Below are 10,986 nucleotides of genomic sequence, written 5' to 3'. Positions count from 1 at the left end.
CTGAAATCTCCATCCCTAAATACAACATTTTCAGACAAGATAGAACTGCCAAAGAGGGCGATGTTGCAATCTACTGCAGAGATAGCCTGCAGAGTTCTGTCCTACTATCCAGGTCTGTACCCAAACGATTTGAACTTCTACTTTTAAAAATCCACCTCTCTAAAAACAAGTCTCTCACCGTTGCCGCCTGCTATAGACCACCCTCTGCCCCCAGCTGTGCTCTGGACACCATATGTGAACTGATTGCCCCCCATCTATCTTCAGAGCTCGTGCTGCTAGGTGACCTAAACTGGGACATGCTTAACACCCCAGCCATCCTACAATCTAAGCTTGATGCCCTCAATCTCACACAAATTATCAATGAACCTACCAGGTACCACCCCAAAGCCATAAACACGCTGGCACCCTCATAATATCATCCTAACCAACTTGCCCTCCCTAAATACACCTCTGCTATTTTCAACCAAGATCTCAGCGATCACTGCCTCATTGCCTGCATCCGTAATGGGTCAGCGGTCAAACTACCTCCACTAATCACTGTCAACGCTCCCTGAAACACTCGGTGAGCAGGCCTTTCTAATCGACCTGGCCGGGTATCCTGGAAGGGATATTGACCTCATCCCTTCAGTAGAGGATGCCTGGTTATTAAAAAAATTGCTTTCCTCACCATCACAGGCAGTTAGAAAAGCCACGGCTAGCTTTTTCAAGCAGAAATATGCTTCCCCTGCAACACAAACTCAAAAACGTTCTGGGACACTGTAATGTCCTTGGAGAATAAGAGCACCTCCTCCCAGCTGCCCACTGCACTGAGCATAGGAAACTCTGTCACCACCGATAAATCCACTATAATTGAGAATTTCAATAAGCATTTTCTCCGGCGGCCATGCTTTCCACCTGGCTACCCCTACCACGGTCAACGGCACTGCACCCCCCACAGCAACTCGCCCAAGCCTTCCCCATTTCTCCTTCTCCCAAATCCAGTCAGCTGATGTTCTGAAAGAGCTGCAAAATCTGGATCCCTACAAATCAGCCGGGCTAGACAATCTGGACCCTTTCTTTCTTTAAATTATCTGCTGAAATTGTTGCAACCCCTATTACTAGCCTGTTCAACCTCTCTTTCGAGTCATCTGAGATTCCCAAAGATTGGAAAGCAGCTGCGGTCATCCACCTCTTCAAAGGGGGACACTCTTGACCCAAAATGCTACAGACCTATATCTATCCTACCCTGCCTCTCTAAAGTCTTCGAAAGCCAAGTCAACAAACAGATTACCAACCATTTCGAATCCCACCGCACCTTCTCCGCTATGCAATCTGGTTTCAGAGCTGGTCATGGGTGCACCTCAGCCACGCTCAAGGTCCTAAACGATATCTTAACCGCCATCGATAAGAAACAATACTGTGCAGCCGTATTCATTGACCTGGCCAAGGCTTTCGACTCTGTCAATCACCACATCCTCATCGGCAGACTCAACAGCCTTGGTTTCTCAAATGATTGCCTCGCCTGGTTCACCAACTACTTCTCTGATAGAGTTCAGTGTGTCCAAATCAGATGGCCTGTTGTCCGAGCCTCTGGCAGTCTCTATGGGGGTGCCACAGGGTTCAATTCTTGGGCTGACTCTTTTCTCTGTATACATAAATGATGTCGCTCTTGCTGCTGGTGAGTCTCTGATCCACCTCTACGCAGACGACACCATTCTGTATACTTCTGGCCCCTTCTTTGGACACTGTGTTAACTACCCTCCAGACGAGCTTCAATGCCATACAACTCTCTTTCCGTGGCCTCCAACTGCTCTTAAATACAAGTAAAACTAAATGCATGCTCTTCAACCGATTGCTGCCTGCACCTGCCCGCCTGTCCAGCATCACTACTCTGAACGGTTCTAACTTAGAATATGTGGACAACTACAAATACCTAGGTGTCTGGTTAGACTGTAAACTCTCCTTCCAGACTCACATCAAACATCTCCAATCCAAAGTTAAATCTAGAATTGGCTTCCTATTACGCAACAAAGCATCTTTCACTCATGCTGCCAAACATACCCTCATAAAACTGACCATCCTACCGATCCTCGACTTCGGCGATGTCATTTTACAAAATAGCCTCCAATACCCTACTCAATAAATTGGATGCAGTCTATCACAGTGCCATCCGTTTTGTCACCAAAGTCCCATGTACTACCCACCACTGCGACCTGTACACTCTCGTTGGCTGGCCCTCGCTCATACTCGTCGCCAAACCCACTGGCTCCAGGTCATCTACAAGACCCTGCTAGGTAAAAGTTCCCCCTTATCTCAGCTCGCTGGTCACCATAGCAGCACCCACCTGTAGCACGTGCTCCAGCAGGTATGTCTCTCTGGTCACCCCCAAAGCCAATTCCTCCTTCGGCCGCCTCTCCTTCCAGTTCTCTGCTGTCAATGACTGGAACGAACACAAAAATCTCTAAAACTGGAAACATTTATCTCCCTCACTAGCTTTAAGCCCCAGCTGTCAGAGCAGCTCACAGATTACTGCACCTGTACATAGCCCATCAATAATTTTGCCCAAACAGCTACCTCCTCCCCTACTGTATTTATTAATTTATTTTGCTCCTTTGCACCCCATTTAGGCCAGTTGAGAACAAGTTCTCATTTACAACTGCGACCTGGCCAAGATAATGCAAAGCAGTGCGACAAAACAACAACACAGAGTTACACATGGGATAAACAAACGTACAGTCAATAACACAATAGAAAAGAATTTAAAAATCTATGTACAGTGTGTGCAAATGTAGAAGAGTAGGGAGGTAGGGCAATAAATAGGCCATAGAGGTAAAATAATTACAATTTAGCATTAACACTGGAGTGATAGATGTGCAGATGATGATGTGCACGTAGAGATACTGGGGTGCAAAAGAGCAACAGGGTAAGTAACAATATGGGATGAGGGTAGTTGAGTGTGCTATTTACAGATTGGCTGTGTACAAGTACAGTGATCGGTAAGCTGCTCTGACAACTGATGCTTAAAGTTAGAGAGGGAGATATAAGACTCCAGCTTCAGTGATTTTTGCAATTCGTTCCAGTCATTGGCAGCAGAACTGGAAGGAAAGGCGACCAAAGGAAGTGTTGGCTTTGGGGATAACTAGGGAAATATACCTGCTGGAGCGCGTGCTACGGGTGGGTGTTGCTATGGTGACCAGTGAGCTGAGATAAGGCGGGGATTTACCTAGCATAGACTTATAGATGACCTGGAGCCAGTGGGGTTTGGCGACGAATATGTAGTGAGGGGCCAGCCAACGAGAGCATACAGGTCGCAGTGGTGAGTAGTAAATGGGGCTTTGGTGACAAAACGGATGGCACTGTGATAGACTACATCCAGTTTGCTGAGTAGAGTGTTGGGTAGGGTGACCGGACGTCCCCGTTTTCCAGGGACAGTCAATTTTACAATTTTATGGTTTGGCATTATAAGTAGTGTGAAAATATGTTTTGACATTTTCATGGATAACATTAGCATAATGTTTTCTGTTAGAGAGTGGAGAGGAAGAAGACTGGATAGGAAGAAGAGTGAAGGAGATAGAGGAGGAAGACTGCATATGAAGAAGAGTGAAGGAGATAGAGGAAGACTGGATAGGAAGAAGAGTGAAGGAGATAGAGGAGGAAAGGTAAAGATATGGTTACAGAGCCTGCCAATTTATTATTCCAAACAATGTTTTTGAGATAAAATACAAAAATGAGGCAAGCAATGGGAATCTGTTAACCAAAGTATTTTATCTAATAGTGTACTATTTATTATTAGAGATTGGAGAGGAAGGAGAAGGAAAAATTAAGGGGTAAAAAGAGTGAAGCGAGGAGAGTGTGGAAGAGTGAGGTAGAAAGGTAAAGAGAAAGAACGGAAGAAAGAGCAGGGAGACGAGTGGAGAAAGATTGGAGGAGAAGAAAAAGTTAAGAGAGTAAAAAGAGTGACACAAGGAGAGAGTGAAGAAGAGCAGACAGAGGAGGTACAATGGCTCTTTCCAAGAAACGGAAATGCCATTTTAATGACAACATGAGAGAATTTCCATTTATACGCTCAGGTCAAGACGATAGAATGGTTAACTGCACCCTTTGAAATTCCTCTTTTGCAATTGGCAGCGGGGGAAGAACGGCAGTGGTAGAACATCAGCAGACAAAAAGGCATAGAGCCTCTCTGATTGCCCGTGTTGGTGTGCCCTCTGTCACCACATTCTTCAAGAAGGTAGAGCCTTCCCAAGAAGAATATGGTTTAGCTGTGCAGGAGGGTGTCTTTGCATACCACACTATGCGACACAATCATAGTTACAGATCTATGGACTGCTCAGCACAACTGACACGGAAGCTTATTGAGCCAAAGTTTACATGTGCTAGAACAAAATGTGAAGCCATAGTGAGTAATGTGTTAGCAACATGGGCAACTACTTTGGTAACACAGGACCTAGACCAGGTTGAATTTGTGTCCCTGTCCATTGATGCGTCCAATCATGGACATGTAAAGCTGCTGCCAGTAGTAGTCAGATATTGTAAGATATATGGTGGCAGCACATCTGTGGAAACAAAACTGCTTGATTTTGTTGAACTGAAAGGAGAAACAGCAGAGGAGATTGCAGCTGAGGTCCTGGTGGTCATCCAAAAATGTAACCTGCAAAACAAAGTCGTGGCATTCTCTGCCAACAACACAAATACCAACTTTGGAGGACTGAATAGGCTGGGGAGGGTCAATGTCCATACCAAAGTTAAAATGCTCTGCAGAGGGAGGTGATTGGCTCAGGTTGTCCTGCCCACATCATTCATAACACGGCCAGAACAGCTTTGGATATGATCCCCCTTGATGTTGAGTACCTGCTCAGAGTAGAAAGACTGAAGAGCTTTTGTGAGTTTGTTGGCCAGGAGTACCATAACATTTCAGGACACAGCAATGTTCGCTGGCTGTCCATGCTCCCTGCTCTAGAAAGAGTGCTGAAAAGGTATGTGCCATTGAAATCCTTTTTCTGAAGACAAATGCCCTGTTGTCCTGTGAACAATGTTCGAAGATCCACTGACTGAACTTTGGCTGGTCTTTGTCCATGGAAACCTGACCGTATTCAGTGACACGATCAAGAAGCTTGGAGGCCAGGACCACTGTGCTGTGGAGTCAGCTGCAATTCTGAGAAACGTTGAGGCAAAATTGACTGCAAGACGTGATGACAACTTCATTCCAGTTTTGGTCGGTGGACTTCTGAGAGAGCTAGAGGTAAATGGAGCCATGTCTAAAGAGCTTTCTCAAAACATCCCAATCATTCTTCACTACGGCTGTGAACTACTTGCAAGCATGTGGAAAGCACACAGATAATCTAAAAGATTTACATTGTCTCCTTTTAAAAATGCAACCTCAGCGTGAAGAGATCCAGAAGGCAGCAGGCACACTGCAGGAAAAATGCCCCCAATGTGACCATCAATGAGATGCATTGTGTGACGAGGTTACTGGCCTGCAAGAGTTTCTAAAGGGGGATCGCTTGAAGAATGGAAAACATCTGAGACACCGCTTAGTCAGATATGGAGCATGGTGGTTACCCACTTCAAAGAGAATGACATCCCACACACTAACCTGGCTAGATTAGAGTCTGTTGTCATGTGCTTACCTGGAGGTAATGCACCAGTCGAGAGAGTGTTCTCCCAAATGAATGATATATGGACAGCAGCAGGAAATAGGTTCACTGTTCCTACCATCAATACCATGCTTATTGTGAAGACAAACTTCCAACCTCCCCTACCAGGAGTTCATGGAGAAGCTGGCCAAAGACAAAGCAATCCTGAAGAAGATACATTCTTCTGAGAAATATACAGATTAGGTTGGTATAAGTATATTATGTAGTTACCAATCTCATCATCGTCTTATTTCTTTATTATGTTAAGTATTTCACAGAAATCTGGTCATCTTAGTGTTGGGGGGCTATTTTGTAAAATGGCATCGCGAGTCAAGAATCAGAAGGATAGTCAGTTTTACGAGGGTATGTTTGTCAGCATGAGTGGGCAGTCACTAGGAGCAGTCCTTTTACCCTTCAGGCTACTCTGTACAGATATCAGATACACAGAGACACGGTACAAATATAAGGCACTTTTCAAGGATGATTTTGGGGTTTCTTCCTGGTGTGTTTTCATACAGTAGATCTGTTTGATATAGCATTGTTTATTTTCCTCTGGGTTTTTGCACTTCCATGAGCAGTGACTTGTTCTTCTGAGATTATTTGTAAGCTGGCAGAGAGAGAGAGAGAGAGAGAGAGAGAGAGAGAGAGAGAGAGAGAGAGAGAGAGAGAGAGAGAGAGAGAGAGAGAGAGAGAGAGAGAGAGAGAGAGAGAGAGAGAGAGAGAGAGAGAGAGAGAGAGAGAGAGAGAGAGAGAGAGAGAAGAGTGGGAGAGAGAAATGGAGGAAAGAAAGAAAGGGAGAGAGAGAGAGAACTCCTCTGTGTCGAGTAGTCCTCAGGAGGTGCGGCTCTCAACACGACTTGACAATACATCATTGGCCAATCCCTTGGCCCTGTTCTAAACTGTATTTTCCCCGGCCCAACAGACAGACATGAAATGTGACGGGTTTAATAGGTCTTCTGATGTGGTCAAGTCGAGCAGAAGCATTAGCATTATGTCCCTAGGAAGGGACAAAAATCACTTTTTAAAGGCGTTGGTCGTTTTGCCGGTCAATGAATCTCTCTCTCTCTCGCTCTCCTGATGGAGGACAAGCCCCTAGAGAAAAGGAGGACAGAAATCACTCCTTTTTTTACTCAGTGAAGACGGTAATAATAACTCATTAATAAGATGCTACATCAGCTGTTTTCCTTTACCCAAATATCAGTGGCGTTCTTCATCTTCGCCACGTATTACCCTGGAACCGGAGGAGCTTCACTGAAATAAACACTACAACATGTTTACGTTTAGTTTTTAAATGTCCGTCGGTTGTTACATTGAATGACTGATCTCCGGATCAAGAGTGTATCAAAATATAATGATTTCACAATTACAACACCCTTTATCCACTTAAAATCTTTTTTTGCGAGCCTTAAAAGGCCCAGTGCAGTCATAATTCAGTTTTTCCAGTGTTTTGTATCATATTGTGCAACAGCTGATGAAACTAACACTGTAAAAGTGTCGAAAAAATGTGATCAGTGTTATTTCCTGATAGCTGCTGGTTGAAAATATAATCTACACGGGACCTTCTAATCAGCAGGTTTGCATGGGTGGAGGTTTCACGCGTTCCATAGTGGACATCACCATGCAGGAAATTGGTTAATAGACCAATAACAAAGAGAGTTCTAAACCTCTCTGCCAATAACAACTAAACGTCTCTGCCAATAACAATATTTGAAATATTGATATGAAACCATCAACTCGAAGTAAACTTAGTCACATGATGATATGGTGTGTGACCCTTCCTCTACGACTCGGGAAAACCATGCAGATTATTAGGCTACAGATGAAATCATTTATGATGAACTTCACAGGGAGTGGTGAAAGTGCACAGTGATGAGCTTGATGCTCCATTGCAATAAATATCGAGGGTCTTATTCTGGTGACATGAGGATCAATGCTTGACTGCCATTTGACAAATAACAATATTTTTGCTCTTATTCCATAATAATCTCATTATGTAGGCTAGCCTGCCCGCACAGCCTTTCCGCATTGTACATGTATCTGCAAGCTGTTGGCTAGAGCTCAAGTGCCAAGACCGGATAAGTCATATTTGCTATTTAACACAACAGTTTTTGTGACAAAACTAGTCGGTAGCTGAAAAGGTGATGGAAACACATTAAACTTTTACATTTCTAACCGATACATGAAAACTTAAGCAGAAAAAGTACATTTTGTGTGCACTACCTCATCACGCACGATTTTTTATCTGCAACAAGTCCATTTGGTGGAAACACATCACTGGTCGGAAAGTTTATTTGTATGCAGATTTTAGAATATTCGCGATGAAAATCTGTCGCCAATTGGATAGAAACCTAGCTAGTAAGGTACCGTTAATTGTTAGCAAGAAATGATTTCGATATTGATATAAAAACGTCTGCATTGGCCTTTAGTAGTCAGCTATTCATGCTTTGAAAACTGAAGAGTGAAAATCCAGCCCTGAACACGATAAAACCCTAAAACCTCTTAGATGTAAAGTCCCCTGTTTTGGGGACCTGCGTGGTTCTGGTACCGGTTCCGAACTGAAATTTTCACTTAAAAATAGATATGTGGACAACATAGATGAAAATGGCTTAGGATTGAGCGGTAGCCCTGATTCTCACAGACACAGGTGTATGTATATTTTGCCTGTGAGGAACAGGATGTGAAATAGGACGCATCTTGAAGCTGGGATGTCCCTCCTACCATTTCATTCGCTCTTCCGACTGTCCGTCAACTCCTGGCTGAATCCTACATTCCAGCCACTAACATGGAACCCATCGTGCGCCATTGTGCATAAATATATTTTGTCCCCTACACCAAACACGATCACGACACTAGGTTAAAATTTAAAAACACACACTGAACCAATTACATTAATTTGGGAACAAGTCAAAAGGCATTAAACATTTATGGCAATTTAGCTAGTTAGCTTGCACTTGCTAGCTAATTTGTCCTATTTTGCTAGCTTGCTGTTGCTAGCTTAATTTGTCCTGGGATATAAACATTGAGTTGTTATTTTCCCTGAAATGCACAAGGTCCTCTGCTCTGATCTCTCCTCCTTCCAGGCTTTTTCATCGTTGAATTTATATGGTGATTGGCATCTACACTTTCATAGTATTACTACACTGACAGGCAAACACAGTTTGCCTTTCAATCACCCACGTGGGTATAACCAATGAGGAGAATGGCACGTGGGTACCTGCTTCTATAAACGTCAATGAGGAGATGGGAGAGAGCAGGACTTGCAGCAAGAATCTGTGTCGAAATAGAAAGGAGTTCTATTTCGGTCTTGGCAACGTAGAGACGCGTTGACGTCGCGAGCAGTGTGGGTGCAATAATTGAACAACATAGATTTCAAATGTATTTCTGTAACCGCTCACGCACGTGACGTGAGCGGTGTTGGTCAGCCTATTACATCGTAGCGCAGCAGGAGAGAATAGGTTCGTCGGGTGTAGTACATTCAGAGATTGATTTATAGCCAGTAATCTAAAATAATTCATAGATTTTCAAGAACAAAAAACTTTCTGTTTGTCATAGATAATATGAGATGTAAAGCAAGTTCCTAACGAGTTCAGGATGCCAAGCTAGAGGTCTGTGAGACGTTCACAGGCAATGGGGACAGAGGTTTTGATCAAGAGAGACCTTTAGAAAACATGAACATCTCGACCTAAACATCTTGTAGTTAGTCGTTTTATAATTTGATTATACGCTATATTTAGAAAGCATAAGTCATTCCAAGCCTTATTCCTTTACAGTTTTGTTGAATAGGAAATATCCAATATAAAATATTTAATATCTTCATCATAATTGTACTGTGAACTTGAGCTTTGTGTCCTCAAAAGTGACTACACCTCAGCAATTTATTTTAAAAATGACCAGAAAGTTGAGATTTTAACCTTAGCATTACTAGTTATTGTTTATGGTAATTTCATACTTTTGGGATTATGTAGATTACATTTTAGATTTCATTTATTTACATTTATAAAAGGTCCAATGCAGCTGTTTTTATCTCAATATCAAATCATTTCTGGGTAACAATAAAATACCTTACTGTGATTGCTTTGAATTAAAATGGGCAAAAAGAAACAAAAATAGCTTCTTAGCAAAGAGCAATTTCTCAAGCAAGAATTTAGTTAGGATGGTCTGGGAGTGGTGAGGGGAAAATTAAAAACTAGCTTTGGAACCCTCTGTCTTATTGGTCTATTAACTAATTTACCACATGGTGATGTCACCATGGAAAGGCCAAAGGTTCATCCAGTCAAAACAGGCTGAAATTTCAGGCAATCTATTCAAACAGCTCTTACACTAAAATGGCAGCATCATAAATTTTCACAAATTCACAGTATTATTCCAACTTCATATTGTGGAAATATGTAGAAATTTAAGAGCAATTAGGGTGCTTTTGCTCAACTGCTTTGCTCAAGGGCACATCACTTAGATTTTTTCACTTAGTCAGCTCAGGGATTCAAACCAGCGACCTTTTAGGGTTACTGGCCCGTAACTTTTAACCGCTAGGCTACCTGCCATCTCAGGAAACCCACTGCCAGGCTACCTGCCATCTCAGGTAACTCACTGCCAGGCTACCTGCCATCTCAGGAAACTCACTGCCAGGGCTACCTGCCACCAATGTTTCCCCTCTAAGTTGCACGGGACTGCTGCGCAAAGGAAGAAATATCAGTCCGTTCACTCAACTTTCTAGAGTTTTCCCCGATTGTTAACACTCAACGTTTCCCTTTACTGTGGGAATTGTCCGACGAATCAATGCAATATTAATCACTTTCAATGCAAACATACCGAAACGAACTAAGCAAACTTAGTATTGCAAAACAAACTATGCAAGAGACTGTTTTTGTAGGCAGAACGCATTCGGAGTAGGATTCTATTGCATTGACAGGCACGACTCAGGCCCATACTCTAGTCTACACAGACTGGTGCGCCATAACCAATCAGAGCTGCAGTAGGCCTATGTGCAAATACACCATTGCCATATATGGATCTGTGCCATTCACTTTGAACTGCTGTTTACAGCATGAGCGGTCCTGTGTAGATTAGTTTGTTTTGAGACCAAAGCGAGAGCTGCATCAGCCACACACATATTTGTTCATATTCTTTGCCAGAATTAGTGAGTTATTAGCCCAGTTAGGAGATCATTTGTAGACAGCAATGGAGAAGTGATTGCTTCCTACAAGAGCACAAAACATGTACACTTTCTAGACATCTTTGAAAAAGAGAGTCAGGTGAAGAGCTTTTTTTGTCTTAAAAGGAAGTGTTGTATTTTGAGACAGGCTTGAATAAGCTAAGTAGCCACAATAGGCAGAGAGAGTAGCATAATTTGTCTGATTCTCTGTATTAATGG

Source organism: Salmo salar, unplaced genomic scaffold, assembly GCF_905237065.1.
Source record: "Salmo salar unplaced genomic scaffold, Ssal_v3.1, whole genome shotgun sequence".
Lineage (NCBI taxonomy): Eukaryota > Metazoa > Chordata > Actinopteri > Salmoniformes > Salmonidae > Salmo > Salmo salar.
The sequence above is the reverse complement of the archived record's forward strand: the minus strand, read 5'-3'. Positions refer to the sequence as shown.